Source organism: Sturnus vulgaris, chromosome 15 (assembly GCF_052056855.1).
Source record: "Sturnus vulgaris isolate bStuVul1 chromosome 15, bStuVul1.hap1, whole genome shotgun sequence".
In the NCBI taxonomy this organism is placed as follows: Eukaryota; Metazoa; Chordata; class Aves; order Passeriformes; family Sturnidae; genus Sturnus; species Sturnus vulgaris.
This window is the reverse complement of record NC_142257.1, coordinates 16281834-16299689: the sequence shown is the minus strand read 5'-3', so window position 1 is coordinate 16299689 and position 17856 is coordinate 16281834. Positions and strand designations below refer to the sequence as shown.

Genomic DNA, 17856 nt, shown 5'->3' with positions numbered 1-17856 from the left:
TAGTAAAAATATGTATATGTATAACTGCATATACTGCAAAGAATATTCTGTAGATAATACTTCAGTCTAATCTTCCTTGAAAAGATACAAAGAAGTACCTAACTTAAGTATGAGATTGTGAGCTGCTCTTGAATTGTGAAGAACAAATGAAGTTATGAGTTTCATATTTGAGTGACTGTTATTGTTTCTCCTGTCTGTACTTGGATATTATTTGCTTAGAGAGAATAGCTCAGCAAAAACTTGTTTAGCCTAAAATTCTAAAAAATTGCATAATTCTGTCAAGTTCACCTAAACCCACTGATTTTTCTTGCCTCCTTTCCATCCTTGTTATGCAAGTTGTTTAGCATGAAATAACTATTTTTTGATAAAGCACTAGATGACCCAAACAATTGTCATTGTCAGCAAACTAAAACCATAAAGATAGCAGGCATTCAGGCTTTAGAAAGTACATTGTTTTCTTAGTAGAATAGGTTGCAAATAAAAACAATAAAAGTTGACCAGTGAGCCGTGGCGATGTTGGCAGAAGGATGGAGGTTTTAAAGGTCATATTGGATAAATCTTATTTTTAAATGCAAAGTCACCTGAAAATTATACATTTCCTTGAGAAAAGAAAGTTTGCCTTTGGAAATGAGCCTTGCCAACCTTTGTCATTATACCAAGGTGAAAAAGTAATTTGGAACCCCCTACAGACTAATTTTCCCTTTTAAAACAGAGAGAGAGAAAAGAGAAGCTGCCATTACCCAAGCAGGAAACTTCACCCATGGTCTGTTCTCCAGTGGCTGCCACCAAAAAAAGCCCCTTCTCCTGAGTCAGAAGGATCATTTCTTCTTTTTTGGGGAGGCTTTGGAGCATTCCTGATGGGATGGGCTTTGCTCCCAGCCAGCCATTGTTGTGGGGCTGGATTGTCCAGCCTGGAGCCCGCGGGGTTTGGGGTGCCCTGAGCACAGTGTGGAGCCAGCCCTGCCTTAGGACAGGTTCACCTGCTTTAGTCACTGAGGGGTCACTGAGGAGATCCATGGAAGAAAGTGTGAGGAGACAGTAAAAAAAAAAAGGCAAATGTTCACCTCTTCTTCCCCACTGAACCAGAGTGTGGCACCTCAACCATCTATAAAGGCCTTGCTTTAAATTAGGGGTAATTTTTTTAGTGTCTTCTCTCGTGGAAGGAGCTGGACTTTTTCAAATTTGAGCCTGCTGAAGGCATCTAAAGGACATCTAAACAAGTTTCTGAAGAGAGCACTCTGGTAACCACTTGATGTGTCTATCTAGTATTTTGTAACTTCTTTAATGCATGTTGAAAAAAAAAGTTGAACTTTAAGGTGCCCTGATCTGCAATGCTCTAATGCAAGCTGGGTGCTTCTGGGCTTGCACTTCTGACTCTGCATCAAGTGCTAAAAGTTCCCACTTGAAGTGGAAAATAAAAGAAATGCTCTCCGAGGTTTAGCTGTGCTGTGCTGGTGTTGGGGTGTGAGGCAGAATGGATTCCCTTGGAACAGGCAGACAAGAGTTGTTACCATGTTACACACAGAGAAACTCTGACTTTTTGTCTCACCAAACCCTCCAGGAAGGTGGAGCCCACTGGGTACTCTGCTTCCTTTTAGTATTAACAAACATTAATCAATCCCTTATCCAACAGATATTGGCTGCATGCATCCTTGGCTTACCTAATCTTAGCTGATTTCATTAAATGTAAAATAATTAGTATTAGTTTCATATTAAAATATTTTATTAGTTTTAGACAATATTTGTAACATATTTTTGCTTTTAGCCTACAGAGCAGTACTTATGTTTTAGCATGATATGCTAAAAATTGGTTTATTACTTTATTTTCTGCATAATTGCATACTTAGGTTTGAAGAAACATCTTTTCTCTTTTAAATATAAATACATTCACAAGATAGGTATTCTCTAATTATTTGCTCTTGACATGTATGTTTTTAATAATGATTTGACATTTAAGTGAAAAGTACCTCTTCATCTTGTAAAACTTAAAGCAACAACTAATGAAAGCAGTAGTTCTGTTTTATTTGAAGGACAATTATTTCTTTTGGAATGTGTTGCAAGCCTTGGTTTAAAGTAAATGAAGAGTGTTTTCAGTTTGTAAAGTGTTGCATTCTGAGCTCCTAATTTGAAGGTCACTGCAGCAGTTGGGGTGTGGGCTCTGGATGCCCAGGGACACCCAGGGAGGCTTTTGTGAGTGGAGCATCAATTTCTTCTTGAAGATAGTTTAAACAGAAGTGGATTAATTGATTAATTTGGTTGATTATTTTTTTAAATATATTGCTGATGCCTGCAATTGCAAATTGGGGTACTGAAAAGCACCAAAAGTTTGGAGAAGCTTCTCTAGAAGATGTTTTCTGATGCTTCTGCAGGACACTACAGTGTCCTGGTGCTACAGCAAAACTGGGTTTTCTGCAGTTTGTCATTCTCAGAAAATGCTGCCTTTGAGATAGTGCTTAAAATATGAGAGCATCCAAGCAGCTGAGTTTCATGTTTCCATTTGAATTGCCAAAGGAATCCTGAGCAACGTCTTCAGTAATGAGAAAATTTGCTCATTAGGGTGTTCTAGCTTTGATTCTGTAGTTTCTGTGATTTGGAGTCAGATACCCAAAACTTCAATCTCATTAACACTGAGGAAAAAACAATCTTTTTTCTCAAGTGATTAGTTCTAATCAGTCAAACATTTAAATATCCTAATATCACTTCCCTGTTAAGGATGACTTTTGGTTTGGTTCTGCAGAAAGTCTTTTATTAAATGCTTTTCTTTAAATCCATTAATGTCTCTGTTCATCCTTTTCCAGGAAGACCACAGCACATTTTATAACAAGGTTGTGTACCTGGTTTAGAACAAGTACCAAGAAGAAAAATTAAATTAAATCCTTCAGTTACTTATAAATGTGGAACACTTAAGCAGTTGTAAGGGGTTCAGCTTTGCTTTGCAGTATTGCTTGAGCTGAAACTAGTGCTGCTTTTCATTTTTAGTGGATGAAAATCTTGGAAAATAAATGCCTTTTAAGATTGCATATAACCCAGCAATTTGTTATACAGTTTCTTTGCTTCATGGATTCTGACGTTCCCTAGGAAAACTAAGATTTGAAGTTATCATGTAGATACTGCTGTCTCAAATAGTGATGTAGTGAGATGTCACACCTGTCAGCAACTTTTTATAGAAAATATTGAGTGTTAAATGATGTCAAAAGTTGAATAGTCTTTATTTAAATATAAAATATTATTCTTTCATCTGCAATTTCACAAATGACCATAAGAATGAAATTTAGGCATAAAAGAGGGAGCTATTCTGAGACTGTACCATGAGGTGAGGTAACAAACCAAATTAATGTCATCCCTGCAGAAAAAAGGGGGGAAAAAGGCAGTTCTGAATGTTGAGACATCCACATTCTCTGTAATGAAGGGACTCTGTCATGGAGAGGTCACAGCAGACAAACCAAGTAGGAAAGTTTTGACTTTTTTGGTTTATAACCTCTATTTAGGCCATCAGCTGGCTGGAATGGCTAATTTTTTTCCTGAAATGTAGTTTATTAGTTATAAATTTAGCAATGTGTAATGAATTATTGTTTGGTATTTCTTTAACCCACTGCTGCAGTAAAGGGATGGAAAGCAGCACTGAAATGGTCAGCTGGAATTTTCAGGATGTAACCAAACACTCTGAGTGAAATGATGCCATTCCAACAAAAAGCACTTGTTTGTAGTTCACCCACATGGAGAAAACTGTGGGTACCAGAATCAAATCAGAAATTACTTTCTATTTTATTTAAATAATAGCACTTCAGTACGTGAAAATCATTGCCATAAATACAGCAAATTCTGTTTGGGTTAACTGAAAAATCAGTTCATGTCTTACATATTTGTAAAAATAATGGGGAGAGGTAGGATGAGGCTAGTACAAATTATTCCCCTTCTTCTTCTTCTTTCCTGACATTTCAGCCCTTCTTCTTAAGATTTACTTTTTTTTAACCTAACAAACTCCTTTATATCAAAGAGTTTATCCTTCACTGTCACAGATGCTGGCACGGAATTCAGCTAAAGAAATCGATTTAGTGTTTTGATAAAGGAGAAAAATTAGGTTGGCTTTACAGAGAAAACATTTAATAAGGGTAAGAAATAAAGTCAAAACACAAGGTTTGCCTCTTACTGACCAGAAATAAGACATGAAAAAGCATATAGCTGCTCAGTTTCTGGGCTCTGAAGGACCACTGTCAAGTTGTGTTTGGTTTAAATTGCAGTTTAGCTAGATGTCTTACAAAACCTGATGCAGTTCATGGAATAACTAAAATAAATACTGTCTTGAAGTATTTACAGGCAGAATCTCTTCACTTGAATAGGAAGCCGAAATTTAAATTATGCAAAGGCTTGAGCTGGATATTACTTTTCAAATAAAATTCAATAGATTGTTCTGTTCTTCAGTAGCTGAGAGGAAAAGTGGAGGAGTAATAAATGCTCTTCTTTTACTTAGGGGTTTTGTACTTGAAGCTCCTCTGGGATGGTTTTTGTTATCTTCAGTTTTTCTGTATTTTTTACCAGGCAATGAGGGAAGAAAATCACTTGTGAACAGAACTTTCTCCTTAGTTTGTTTTTGGCAGAGAAAAAGTGTTTTGTGTTTTCTGCTCATGTGCAGTCCTGCTGGGGGGGGGTCTGCAGCAACTGCAGGGAAGGCACTTTTGCAACACTTCCCACTTGAGAAGATTTTTCATTTTTACCTGGAAGTCAGGCATTTCTCACATAGAAATCCTTGTCTTAGAATACCCTGAGCTGGAAGGGACCCACAAGGATCACCAAAGTCCAACTCATTTACTGTAGAACAGTGTCACTGACACAGCTGATGGCTTTGTCAAGGTTGCAGAGTACATTTAGGATGGAGCCAGGAATTGTGCCAGGAAATGCAGCATCCAGTGCTTTTTTTTTTTACCCCAGAGAAGGTGGATACAAAATTGGAAGCAGTCCAGGATGGGAGTAGAAGTTCCCATTGCATGTGGTGTAAGATCCTTGTGCTTCGAGGCATTCATGCTGCCCTTGTCTGACAAGAAGTCTTTGTAGTAACTGCATGTCTGGAGAGAAAAGTTTTTCTTAGTTTTTGCTTGGAGGAAAGGCATTGTAGCAAGCCTCAAAGGGGAAAAACCCTATAATCATTTAGGCTGAAGTGCTTCTTAATTCAAATGGTGTGCTACTTAGAGAACTTGATAAGAAGGATTAGAAATGGAAAAGAAAGACATTTTTAAAAGCAAAGCTATTACAGGGTTCATTACTTTATTTATACGTTCTCCAAAATCACATGAATGAAGGGAAAAAATGAGGAGAAAAAATACTGGCTTCAGTTCAGAATGTCAATTACTACTTTTTTTAATCCTCTTTTCACAATTTATTTGACATCTTGAACAGTAGCCAAAAAAGCTATTATAACTATAAAACATATTCATTGGTATAAATCTCATTAAGTTGAGCAATTTAATTAAGGTATTGACATGCTTAATTGATACGTGCAAGGAGAGACCATTTTCATATCTAATTTCCATACGTTTTCTGCTTTTAAGAAAACTAGCTCCGTAAAAATGTTATAGATTCAGCTAAGCCCTGTCATCCCAAAGGAGCACTTGCTGCCATTTACCTTGATTTAGAGCCAACCACTCTTCTAAGTGGAGCTCCATTAAATGGATCTGATGTATGTCTGACTCAAACATGCGTCAGCTTCTCTTATGATCAATAGTGGAATATTTATATTAATAAAGCACCAAGTTAATTAAATAAAATAGTCTTCTGGGTAAACTTAAGATACTAGGGGATGGGCAGAGAATCAATATACTCTGCCATTTGAACATTAACTATGTGCTCTGAAATTTTATGCGACCTTAGCAAAGATGCTTGCAATGTTGGAGTCTTGGATGCACAGAAACCCCCAAGGCAGGAATCTGCTAAGCATCCTGGGCAGGATTTGTTTATCAAGGTAGAGGAAAAACAGCAAACAAAAAAACCTTGGGTCTGTTTGGCTTCTGTGGCTTCATTCCTACAGACACATTGGAAATCCTTTCTTCTGGATTAGGACTGAACACAGTCAAATGGGTGTTCTCCCAGCTGCCTGAACTACTCCAGTGTTGCCAGAGAAGGGGCATGTGTGACAAACTTGTGTTAGGGTTTATCAGTGATGGTGAAGAGTCATAGGGGCCCTACAACGACATTTTGAAAACTACCTTTAAAATGGGTTAGCCACTCATGAGCATGTCTGGTTCTGGCACATTGCATATTTCAGCCCAAAGCACAGCTGTCCTTCAGCCTTCTCCATCCCCATGGGCTCTGTCCCCACAGACAGAGCTGGGAGAGCGATTTCTCCATGAGTGGGTGACCTGTGACCACCATGGAAACATACCCCTGTTAGAGATGCATTCACGAGTCTCAGTCCCAGATTCATGTCACCACTGTGCCCTGAGAAGCAAACTCTGCTGTCCCTGTGGCACTGGTGCTATTTCTATAAAATGCAGATGGCCTTTGAAGGAAGCAAGTTCCCTCAGGTACTCTTGCAATCCACAGCTTCCACTTCATCCTACCTTTTATCTACATTTTAAAGTAGAAAAATGTGCTTTTCAATCCTGTGGCTTTAATGAATGCCTCACTTTAATAACCAAAGAAGATGCTTGAAAGGCTGAGAAAATATTAATTCATTATTAATAGTTTATTCAGTCAGTTTAGAACTTGTTCTGTGTAAATATGCTTCTGGCTCTGTAGCCAGGGCACCCTGACATTGCTGAAAACACTGATATTTCTGGTCCAGAGGCAGTGATTGTGTGCCAGAGCCCTCAGCTCCTGCATTCCTTCTCTGGGCACAGGGCTCCTTCCTCTCGGGGTTTAAAGGAGCTGAGATACAACTGAGGAAACTAGAACATGTTCATTTGGGACTTCTCTTTAAAATCTCTTGCTGAGCCTGCAGTGACTGCTCAGCATCCCCTGACCATAACCAGGGGCCAGGAGCTAATGGGAAGATTTCAGTGAGGTGATTATTTGCTGACTTCTGTGTGACAGGCACTACCTGCTATGGGAAGTGACAAAATCAGAGTGTGAATCCACAGGGAGGTAGATTATGGAATAATGTGCAGAATTGAATAAAATAATCACTAGTAGTACTTTGGGGCTATTGCAGGAGGAGGACATTGACATTGTCCTGCGGTGTGAGATTTTGACCTGGTTATAATGTTTGTAATTACCAGGCACTAGGGAAAAGTTGAAGGAATGATCTCTTTGTCTTAGAGTGAATTGTCTTCCAGTTCAGCATTTACTGGAAATACTTGCTTTAGATTCTATTTTTCCAATTATGCAGCAACTTCTGAAGAAGACCAATGTTATGGTATGTTTGATAGTTCCAAGTATGCTTCATTCATGAAGAAATAAACGTAGGCTTTTATTTAATATTACAAATCAAAGCACACGTGGGTTACACCTGACACTTGAAAATATTTAATGTATGTAAAACTATTTCTGTTCTTGTCTTTGGTAAAGTGTTGGTAATGCATCTCAACCCTAAGATTTAGATTTTGGTTTGCCTTTTTCCCTTTACATCATTCTATGATTCAGAAAGACTGAACAGAGAGTGCAAGCTAGAAAGAGCATTGGAACCCCATATGTGTTATAGTTGTATATAATCTATATCATAATTGTATAAACTTAACAGAGTGGGATAGGTTTAGTTAGAAAATCATTTTCTGTATTAGGCACAGTTCCCTGGTATTTAGAGTTGTCTTTCCACAAATGTAATGTTCAAAGAAAGGAAGAGTGATTGCATCTGAACTGGGATAAAAACAGGTTCCATGATGAATTCCTTTCTGGAACCAAACAAAAACCTTTGTGTATGGAACTGGGGTACAGATTTCTTGTATATTTTTTGACTGACTCATAGTTTCTGTCTCTTGATTGTTGGTTTTCTGCATGACATCTGGAAGTAATGATGTGAATAATATCAGGATGTAAACTTTCCAAGTCTTATAATGAAGTTAAATTTCCTTTTCTGATAAGATAAGACTATTTTTGTCGTATGACACATGACACCCCTTTAGCTAATTGTTTTTTCAAAAGCTTGCTAAGGAGGTGTCAGAAATTGAAAAAACTTTTGGGGTAATAAGTCAAGTTTAACTGTTGGGCATATTTTCTCCTGGAGACTTACATACTTTAATGGACTTTGGAGAAAGTCATCATCATTCCCAGCAGTGATGAAATCAAATCACACTGGAATTTGATGTTCTTTGATTTGAGAGTGCCTCAACAATGAAACAGCAAAGTGTGGACACATTGGAGTCAGTTGTGCAGGAGCCACTCCTCCTCTTCCTTGGTCAGCTTTTTTGCATTTAATTCAATTTTGTGAGCTGACATTGTCAATCTGAAATTCAGCAAGATGCTTGACAGGGAGTCGGAGGAAAGCCGAGCTCATTTCTGGAAGTGGCTTTATGCAGATGAACTCGTGTGGGTCTCTGGAACGAGGCATCTGCTGATGAATCAGAGGAGTGCCCTTGTTCCCTCATCAGCTTTGGGAACAGAGCTCAAAAACCACCACAGGCACTTCTGAGAGTTGCTGTAAACCAGTCACACACACCCAAATCTCCCTATTTTTGGGTGTTTGAGGATAAAAAAATGAGTCTGTTTTCAAAGTAGAATCTGGAGAATTTTGTTATGCAGTGTTTGGGTGGATTCAAGGAGATTAATTCACCTTGTAACTTGTTCAGACTGGACTGGTTTGAAAGTGGCAATGAAGTCCAAGGAACACTGCTAATTCTCGTGAATTATCTCCATTTTAGCTGAGTTTTCAGTAAAGGTTTAGGTCTTTGGTAGCTGATTCACTGAAACATTCAAATAAAACCTTCGGTAAGCTGAGCAGAATGATTGCAAGTTCAACTTCTCTTTTGAAAGAATTCACTGTTTTATGTGCACTTTAGCTGAAAGCTAATTTTGGTTTAGATTTGTGTCACGTTAGCATGTTGTTCTACTAGGATACTTGAGTTTTATTTTCTCTACTTAAATCACCTACATTCTGTATAATATCATGACATTATTGAATGATAAACTTCCTGTGCATGGAGTGGGATTCTCGAAGGTCTTTACCTAGGTGAACAGTCATTGAAAAAGAAGAAATTATTTGGATACATTCCAGTGAATCTTTTTTTGGTGAGGATAAAGTAGGAGAATGAGGGTTTGTAAGGGTGTCATGGAGCTGTAATGGTCAGGGTGATCTGCTCTGGAGTCCTTGAAGAGCTGCTGGGTTTGTGGATCCTCCCATAAGAGAGAGCTGCTATTATTTAAACACTTGCATCTTGCATGAATATCCCCACTCGAGTGAACCACTTCGTGGTATTACTTCTTGGTCTAATAAATCTAGATGTCACATCCACACAGAAAAATGAATTATGGCTACAAACCTGTCTGAAGTGGATCTCCTTACATCAGCAGTGTTTCACTGGGACTCACAGGGCTAAATGATCCATAGCAAGGAAGATACATAGAGGTGAAGCTGTGGAAGAAAAAGAGAAGCTAAAATACTATAAAAAAGGGAAAGCGTGCATGGAACTCCTCTGTCTTTTGTCTTGGGTTTCAGTACCTGTTCCTGCAGTCAGCTGAATATCAGTGGAATAGATATTGCTGGTCCAATAGAATAATTTAGTTTTGAGACTTTGAGTACAGCTCAAGTACCAGGGTGTCTCTCTTGCACAGGTGCACGTTTTACCACAGAACAGAATAAAGGCCCTCTGATAACCTGGCCTGAGCTAGAAACAGAATGTTATTTTTCACACTGCAGTGCATTCAAATACTTTGCAACTCGTTTCTAGCTCACTGGAATGAATGGAAATTCAAGTTGGTTCTGCTATCCACGGATTCTCTATCATTTTTATAAAGCCACTGGAATGTCTGCAGTGATCATATAAACAAATTGTAATTGGCCTCTTTCAGGAGAACTTGATGAAAAAATAAAACCTAGATCATTACCCATGTAATTGCTACTTAATCCTAGGAAAAATTTTATTTTCTTACCTAAAGTACAAGATCACAGCCTGAATTAAAGAAATACTATTGTGATTATTGTTTTCATTCTATAATGTGATGATTAAGTACACAAAAATATTAACTTGGAGGGGATTTTTTCTTTTAATATATTAGTAAAGTGCAAAAAAATCTTCAGTATAAAAATAGTCATCGTTAACAAAGGTAGAGTTAGGTTAAGACAGTTCAGTCAAAAGAGAGTCTTGCTCCAGATGTTGATCAGTTTTCCAAAGACAGTGCATGTTTTATTCTTTATCATTTCACATGTTTATCTTCTAAAATAAAACCTCACATAATTTAAAAAATATATAACCAATAAACTGCAAATATCGTTTTGTTTAGTGGTCAGGCTGGGCTGTGGAGGCTCCTGTCTCTCTGGGGAGATCAGAGGAGGGTGGTATTTCCTACTGATGTTTAGAATTTGCAACTGCATAGGATTTCTTCCCAGTACAGCTCAGCAGACAAAAGTATTACCCCTAAAACAGGTCAACAGTATAAAACCAGTGCTTTTTAAAATAGCTTAAAATAAAGGTACCTCCATATACTGCATTTCTATTTTAGAAAGTATTAACATGAATAAGCAGTGAGAGAGATTTTGAATTCACATTGCTTTTGCAGCAAGAAAATATTGACAAAAATAGAAAATGATGGGGAGAAAAATTTCTTTCTTCTGATATCAGTGCTTCAGTCCCCCTTTTCTCAGGTGTGTGGTGTCCCCACTAAATCACATCAGTGCCTCTGTGTTCTAATCTCACTTCCAGTGCAGTTGGAGGACTTGGACTTGTGTGGGATCATCATGGCCCTGGGAGCCTTTGTTTTGTCAGCAATGCAGAGGTTCAGTGGTGCTGCAGAGTTCCAGAGGAAAGGTTTTCCTATCCAAATGGATCTGTGTGCAGTGTGGTGTCCGAGCTGTGTCTCTGCTGGCAGAACACTCTCCCCACATGCGGCAAGGCTCGGCAGATGAATTCCTGTGGAATCGAGTGGAATTCCTGATCTGTGGGACTGACTGGGAAGGGATTTTCTGTCTCTTCCCACACTCTGCTGGAGCACCTTGAGTCACACACTGCCTCTCATTGTGTTCCTTTGTCTCCCCGATCAAAAGGAAGGATTAATTATATTGATAGCATTTTCTAAAGCGCTAAAATCCTACATTAAGTACTGCTAACAAAGACATCTTACTGTCATTTATTAGTCAGGAAGCCTGTCCTATTTCTAGCGGGCTGCTTCTCCTCAAGAGTTTCCTCTCAGTCCACTTTCCAGTTTCTACTCCCTGACATATCCAAAGCTGAGTATAAATTCTTGGAGGAAAGGTTTTACTTTTGTGTGTATGTTCCAAAAGACAAAACAGATGCTGCTTTCTAAAATGAAAGCTCATGATCAGTCTCAAGATGGGTGGTTTTAAAATAAGAGTCTCCTAAATGCTGTCTGATCACTATTTGCTTGGCATTTTGGAAATGGCAAGAGGAGGGAGAACTGTAAAAGTCATAAAAACAAATGTTGCCTTTGATTGGACATTGGCACTGATTACTCTTACAGTTTATTTAAAATTATATAAAAATATTTACTCATCTTCTCAGAGATATTCTGCTAGATTTTTTTTCTGTTTGCTGGATGCATCATCTGACAAGTGTTGCACTGTGTCTCTGTGAAACAAGGTGGGGTTTGGATTTTTAATTTTTGTTTTGTGTTTTTTTAAGCAACCAAGAATTTTCAAAACTTCTAAAAATGAAGAATTAAGTAATCACAAATGAGTATTCTCTGTTCTTTTAAACATTTAAAAAGACTTCAGCATGTGCTGTGTGATCTCTGTGGTTATGTCAGGACAGAAGTCCTGAAACTGCACAAGTCCTTGCAGCTTGGATCCCTTGAAGGATCTTTATTAACAGATGGTTTTTAAATTGTTCTTGGAGAAGGTGGAAGATGATGATAAAATAATCATCTTCTGCTGAGATCTTTTTCCTCAGATTCCTTAGTGAGCACCCCTCCCAAACCTTTAGGCTCTGGCTCTGCTCAGCATCCTGCTGTCCAGAATGAAGGTGTGTGTGTCACTGGGGTTAATGAGGCTGCGTGGGGCTCTGGGCAAGTGCTGAAATCCAGAAGTGCAGGGTTAACATCCATCACTGCCCGGTGCAACTGGATCAGCACAGAAACCCTGTTTATCTTCTGGAGCCTCAGCAGCACTGCCTGTGCAGCCGTGCGTGACTGTGTGAAAGCATTGAGGACTGCTTGAATTGGATTGTTTGAGCTAAATTCCCTCCTCAAACCAAACCAAACCAAACCGGCATTTCCCCTACAGCCTCCCAGAGCACGAATCGGGAGGCAGCTGTATTGTATTCAGTAAAAACACAGTCACCTTGTTCAGGGTGCACAACATCTGCAGGACCTGCTCTTGTTTTGCAGAACTCAGATGCTTGTCACCCTCTTTACTTTTCGTGCACTAGTAGGAGGAAGGAATTTTTTTTTCCTTTCAGAAAATCAGCAGTGATGCCAAGTTTCCACAGAGCAATGCTTTACAACACTGCTGTTGTTAAGCTCTTGCCTTGTAGCCCATCAGCAACAACACTTTTCCATTTTTCCTTCAGACAGAGAGCTACAAGTGCTGCTTTACAGTAAATACCATTTTTACACGGACTCTGCTGAGAGGGAGAAGCCATTCCTGCACTGAGGGCACAGGTGCTGATGAGAGTGCAGACTTGCCACAGCTAATTACTACTAAACAGTTCTAATTACCATTGGAGGTACATGATTTGGGCAATGCATTTCTTACTGGAACATGATAAATATCTTGAATTTATCTTCCATATTTACAAGGCTCAAAGTTTCTGAATTGTCCTTTATCGTTTACCCAGTTATTTTTTAATCTGTCTGTAGAACAGGAAAGATTCTAATACTGAACAGTTTTGGAAATACTAGGACAATAGCTCCTAGGTAAGAATAATACTTAGTTGTTGAAAATGCTAAGTATTCATTTTAATTAAGGAAAAAAATAAAAAGCTGCCACATGATTTTGGCAGAGTAGGAAAAATCCTTTTGTTCCTTGCTGTAAATTAAATGCCCAATATTTTGTGCTGGAATTTTTACAGATATAATTGAGTAAACTCCTTCTATTCCCTACGGATTTCCTTGGTTTTTCTACTACTTTTTTTCTTCCAACTTTTCCTCTAGAGAGCATTGGTTCTCTTGCCCTGTCTCCTGTCTGAGTGTAGGAGTTATCTTCCCTTGCTTTTGTTCTATGACAAAGCTGACTTGGATCATTCCTCACTTTATTGACTTGCTTATCTTTTATTACATGTTACTTAGAGATACCTATTATCTTCGGATTATACTCTCTAATTTTCCCCATCTGTTGTTCTTTAACTCCTTAATTGTGTTACTTAATTCAGTAAAACATTGCAGGATAGAGTTTATGTGTAACATGTTGTACAAATTAAAACTAATTCTAATGAGACAAATTGCAGTGACCAGATTTTGTTAAGTATGTGACCTTTAGTGGAGCAGGTCAGTCTAATTTTAGTCCAGTTGTAAAGAAAAGTTAGATTGAAGAATAGGCACTAATTAAAAGGGCACAAAACCTCAGGAACATTTTTATTTTATTTTGATCAGTCCATTGGACTGAAATGTTTTAAAACCAGGAATCCTAATTTGAAAAAGAATGTAAACGAGCTACCAACAGGGATGAATTAATTCTCATCTCTCTCAGCTGCACATTCTGTAGCCAGAGCAAAGCTGGTGGGCAAAGTGCTAATTTCTTGGCATTGGTGGCAGCTGGCCCTTTCTTAAAATCAGGAGTCATATCTTACCTTAGTTTTATTTTGAAAAGCAGGTGAACAGTATTAACTTTCCAGTATTATTGTTGCAAGAAGAGAGGACAGGAAACAATCTTATTTTGCACTCAAGTCCCATATCCAGTCAAAGGAACCAGTGTTTGTCTGATGGTTTTTACCAGCTGCTACAGAGAGGTGTGTGAGCTCCCCTGACTTATTCCAAGATGCATTTGAATTGTGGATAAGCTGAAAGGCTCCTGAAGAAAAGAATCAGGTTTGTTAGGCTGTGTTTTTCCTCATTTTAGCTAAACCATTGGTTCCATGTGCTAATGGCTAACTCTGGGAGTTTGCAGTTTTACTATGGAATCAGCATACTGGGAAAGATACGGGTTTGGGTGTGAAGAAATTGCTCTGAGTGACTCGTTCTTTAAGACTTTGTATTAAACTCTTTAGACATTAAAGGCAAGCTGAGTTCTTTATTGGATAATGCTGCATGGTGATCTCCTAGCCTATTTGAGTGGGAGAAATAATTAAAAATTAGTGTTCAACCACATTAAATGCTTCTTAATCAAGCTGTTTCTCAGGCAGTTGTGTAAAAATAGTCTTTTTAAATTTGCAAATCTGTGTGTTGAAAAAAGTTTGGAAAATAACTGGTAGATCCTCAAAGAGTGGGGTTTTTTGTGTTTGAAAAGGGAGAAAACCTAAGCACAATGCCATCAGTGCTGAATTTTTGGATTTCATATAATGTGTTATTTTCAGTACCTTTGTAACTTTGCAAGTTGTGTTTAAGTAGTTGTTTTAATGTTTTAGATCTGTAGTTCAAATGAAGATTCATTCTATGGATGTTTGTAGGCTCTGTGTTCCAATTAAGTGATTTATGTTCTCTTACTGGCAAAAATAAAAAAATGTCTTAATGTATTCTATTGCTCTGTTAGATAGTTGAATTTCCACTTAGGATGCAATAGGCAGCGTTAGAGCAGAAAGCTAAAACCAGCACTACGGCAAAGACTGCAGAGGCACTTAGGAAACGTCAGCACTTTTGGATGGTTCTTTTTTTTCCTTTCCAATCCTTTTATCAGTGAGGCACTTGCAATTCACATTTGAAGATCGGGAAAACAATATTAGACTTGCAGAGGGAGTTCATCTGTGTCGAAATCATTTTAGCTAAATTAAAATAAAAACTAAGAAAGGTATTGGCTTGTGCCAGCTCTTGCTGGAGTCTGGGTTGGGCTGACATGAGCTGTGAGCCACAGCTGCTGGGTTTTGTCAGCTCCTGCCTCCCTCCTCTGTGCAAAGTGGCAATCCAAGTTCTTCAACATCTCCGTGGCTCCGTTCCCCCAGCTCAGAAATGAGGATGCTGTTTCCTCTGGGGTTGTTTGCTGTAGAAGCTGTTGGATGAGCCTTTGCCGTTCTCCCTGGGTTCCTCTGTGATCTGCTGCCTGTCCAGGCTGTCCCCATCACTGCACTGCACCAAGCTGGGGCAAGCTGCAGGGTGGGTGTGCTCTGTGCCCTGCTGCAAAGCTGTGTGCCAGGTGAAACTGCACAGAACTTGCCTGTCTTTGTCAAAACAGGAAGGATAATTCAATCTAGAAACGTTTGCTTAGCTCAACACGTGTGTTTGATCAGGATGCAGAAGAGAGTGTTTTGGCTGTCAGGTGCTTTCTCCACAGAGCAACTCTTGCAAGGAGGGTGCTGCTGATGGACTGGCACATTCTGGTTTGTCCTCAGGTCAAGTGATTTCACCTCTCTAACACTGTGTCTTAGGGTGAAGTTTTTTGGAATTCTGTTATTCCCTAGGTCTGGGATTTTTCAGATTTCCCCTTTAGGATATATCGTGTTCCCCCAGGCATTGGACTTGCCTGTCATTACAGAAATGGGGGGCTTAGAAATAGGAAATCTATTAGTAATCACCACCTTTTTTTTTTTTCCAGATTTGCTGTTTATTTTTCTTGAATACTGCCATATTTTTCCATCTGCTTTTTGTTTTGGTCTCACGTTAATTTATCTGGTTTTCTACAGTTACTATTAATAACTAATATTTATTTTGCATACCATTGCTACCATTGCTGTAGGCTTCCCATTATGTCTGCTATGAGAAGCAGGGAATAAAAAGCTGGAACTTTTAAGATAAACTCAGTAGACAAGTTTCTTGTTACAGCCTTCTGCTACCTCAGAGCAAATTTGGTGAAGTGCACAGGCTGAGGTTTGTTTGCTTGTGAAAGATGCTTAACAAAATTGTGGCACAACGTCAGGAAACAAAGAGAAACTCGTCTTGACCATCTCAAAACAGGATGATTTTAATTGTGAGAAGGCAGTTACAGGAAAAGAAACATTGGTGACTTTTCTTCCATGCTGTGTCACTAATGCCATGCAGGCTGTCAGTTCTTCAGCCCACTAGAGAGATTTATGGAATCAGTCCACGATCCAGGAGATTGGAAGAGGCAGGATTGTTAGCTAGAGGAGAGTGCCTTATAGAGAATAAAAACAATACACTTTACAAGAAGGTTTTCATGGAAAACAGATTAACTTCCTGCAGTCCGCTGGTTTTGCCTGGCTGCAGGTTAAAAGTTAAGTATAAAGACAAAGCAGAGATGAAATATATAAATTAGCCCTTGCAGAACACAACAATGTTATGAAGTATCACTTGAAAACCTGATCTATTTTTACACATGACTTGAAATGCATAATAAAATACTAGACAAATGCAACTTGAGATGGTGGATTAAGCGTGGTTTTATTTGACCACGCAATTCCACTTTTTCAAGCCCTTTTTGTTCTGCTTTGCGTGTGTCTCCCTTTCAGATCTTACTCACTTTTGCCTTGCTAAGCCATTTTGTCACACTTTTACCACAGCTCTGCTGTGCCTCACTGTCACACCGAAGTGACAGCCTGAGACTTCCTCCTTCTGGGTTTGAAATACCCTTTACTTTGTCTCTTCTCTGTCCGGGTTGCCTGATCATTTGTCTGGGTTGAAGGTCTGTCTTTAAAGAACTAATATTTTGTTGCTGGCAAAATAAAGGGAAGGTGAAGGAGGGGTCAGAGTGTGGATCAGTGTTAAACAAATTGTGAAGGTCACAAAGAATTTTAATCTGACTTGAAAAAGAGACTTGTATCCAGCAGCACATTTTTGTTTGTGATAGTCTGAATGGACAATTGTGGCTACTTTGAGAATTTGGTGTAGACTGCATGACTGGTATAAATTGAATTAGTCTCGTGACAAGGACATAGTCCCCTTTTTTCTTATCTGCCTGATGGAAAGCAGAAGAAAGCCCTGCGTGGCACGCCTTGACCTGCAATGTCAATGTGGGCTTTGTGACAGGCTCTGATTTCTGGCCTCTCATTTGATAAAACCAATTTGGTGGAGGCTAGAAAGGAGCTTGCTGAACACTAAATGTACTTACAGAAAAGGGTGTCTGGGGGTGAGTACAGAGAGCTGCCAGCCCCTCCTAATCATCATTAGAGTGCCAGAGTTTCTTTCTGAAAATGGGGCAGAGCCTTGGGGACGCTCTCACCCCAAACAATGCACTGTGCAGTTCTCTGCAGAATCACCTTTACTTGTCCTTTGGTCATCACTGAGCCTTCCCTTCCCCATTTGCTTATTTCTTACATTTTTCTTTCGCACTCTTCTGCTGCCTTTCTTTCTTCTTCCATTCCTGTCTTGCCCCTTTGTCCCCTAAACTAGACTGAAACCTCTCCCCCGTCTCTATGCTGAGAGGGCAGCAGCAGCAAAATCGGGGTAAATGCTGTTTTTCCTTAGCATGAAAACATCCCCAGCTTTCTGATTCCATGTCCATCTCCCAGCCATTCCTGATGCCGTCCTCCTTGCCTCCACCGCACTGGTACAGGGCTGTGAACCTGGAACTATTTATAGTTCATCAAGGGGAAAAGCACCTGAATGCAGGCTGGGTAACAGGAAAATGTTACCTGCACTCACAATGCAGATCAAACAATTTTTTAATGTGCTTTAAGTAGTAGGAAGACTTTTTGAATCGCTGTTGGTTGTTCAGGTTTTTTGTTGTTTGTTTTTAAACAAGGTTAAAAATGCAGTTTTCCCCATTGATACATA

General features: G+C 39.0%; 1 protein-coding gene across 3 annotated transcripts in view; it reads left to right on the top strand.

Annotated features, from left to right (window-relative positions):
* SLIT3 (slit guidance ligand 3) overlaps positions 1-17856 on the top strand; it is a 465006-nt gene that overhangs the window by 217739 nt on the left and 229411 nt on the right. The window lies entirely within an intron of this gene.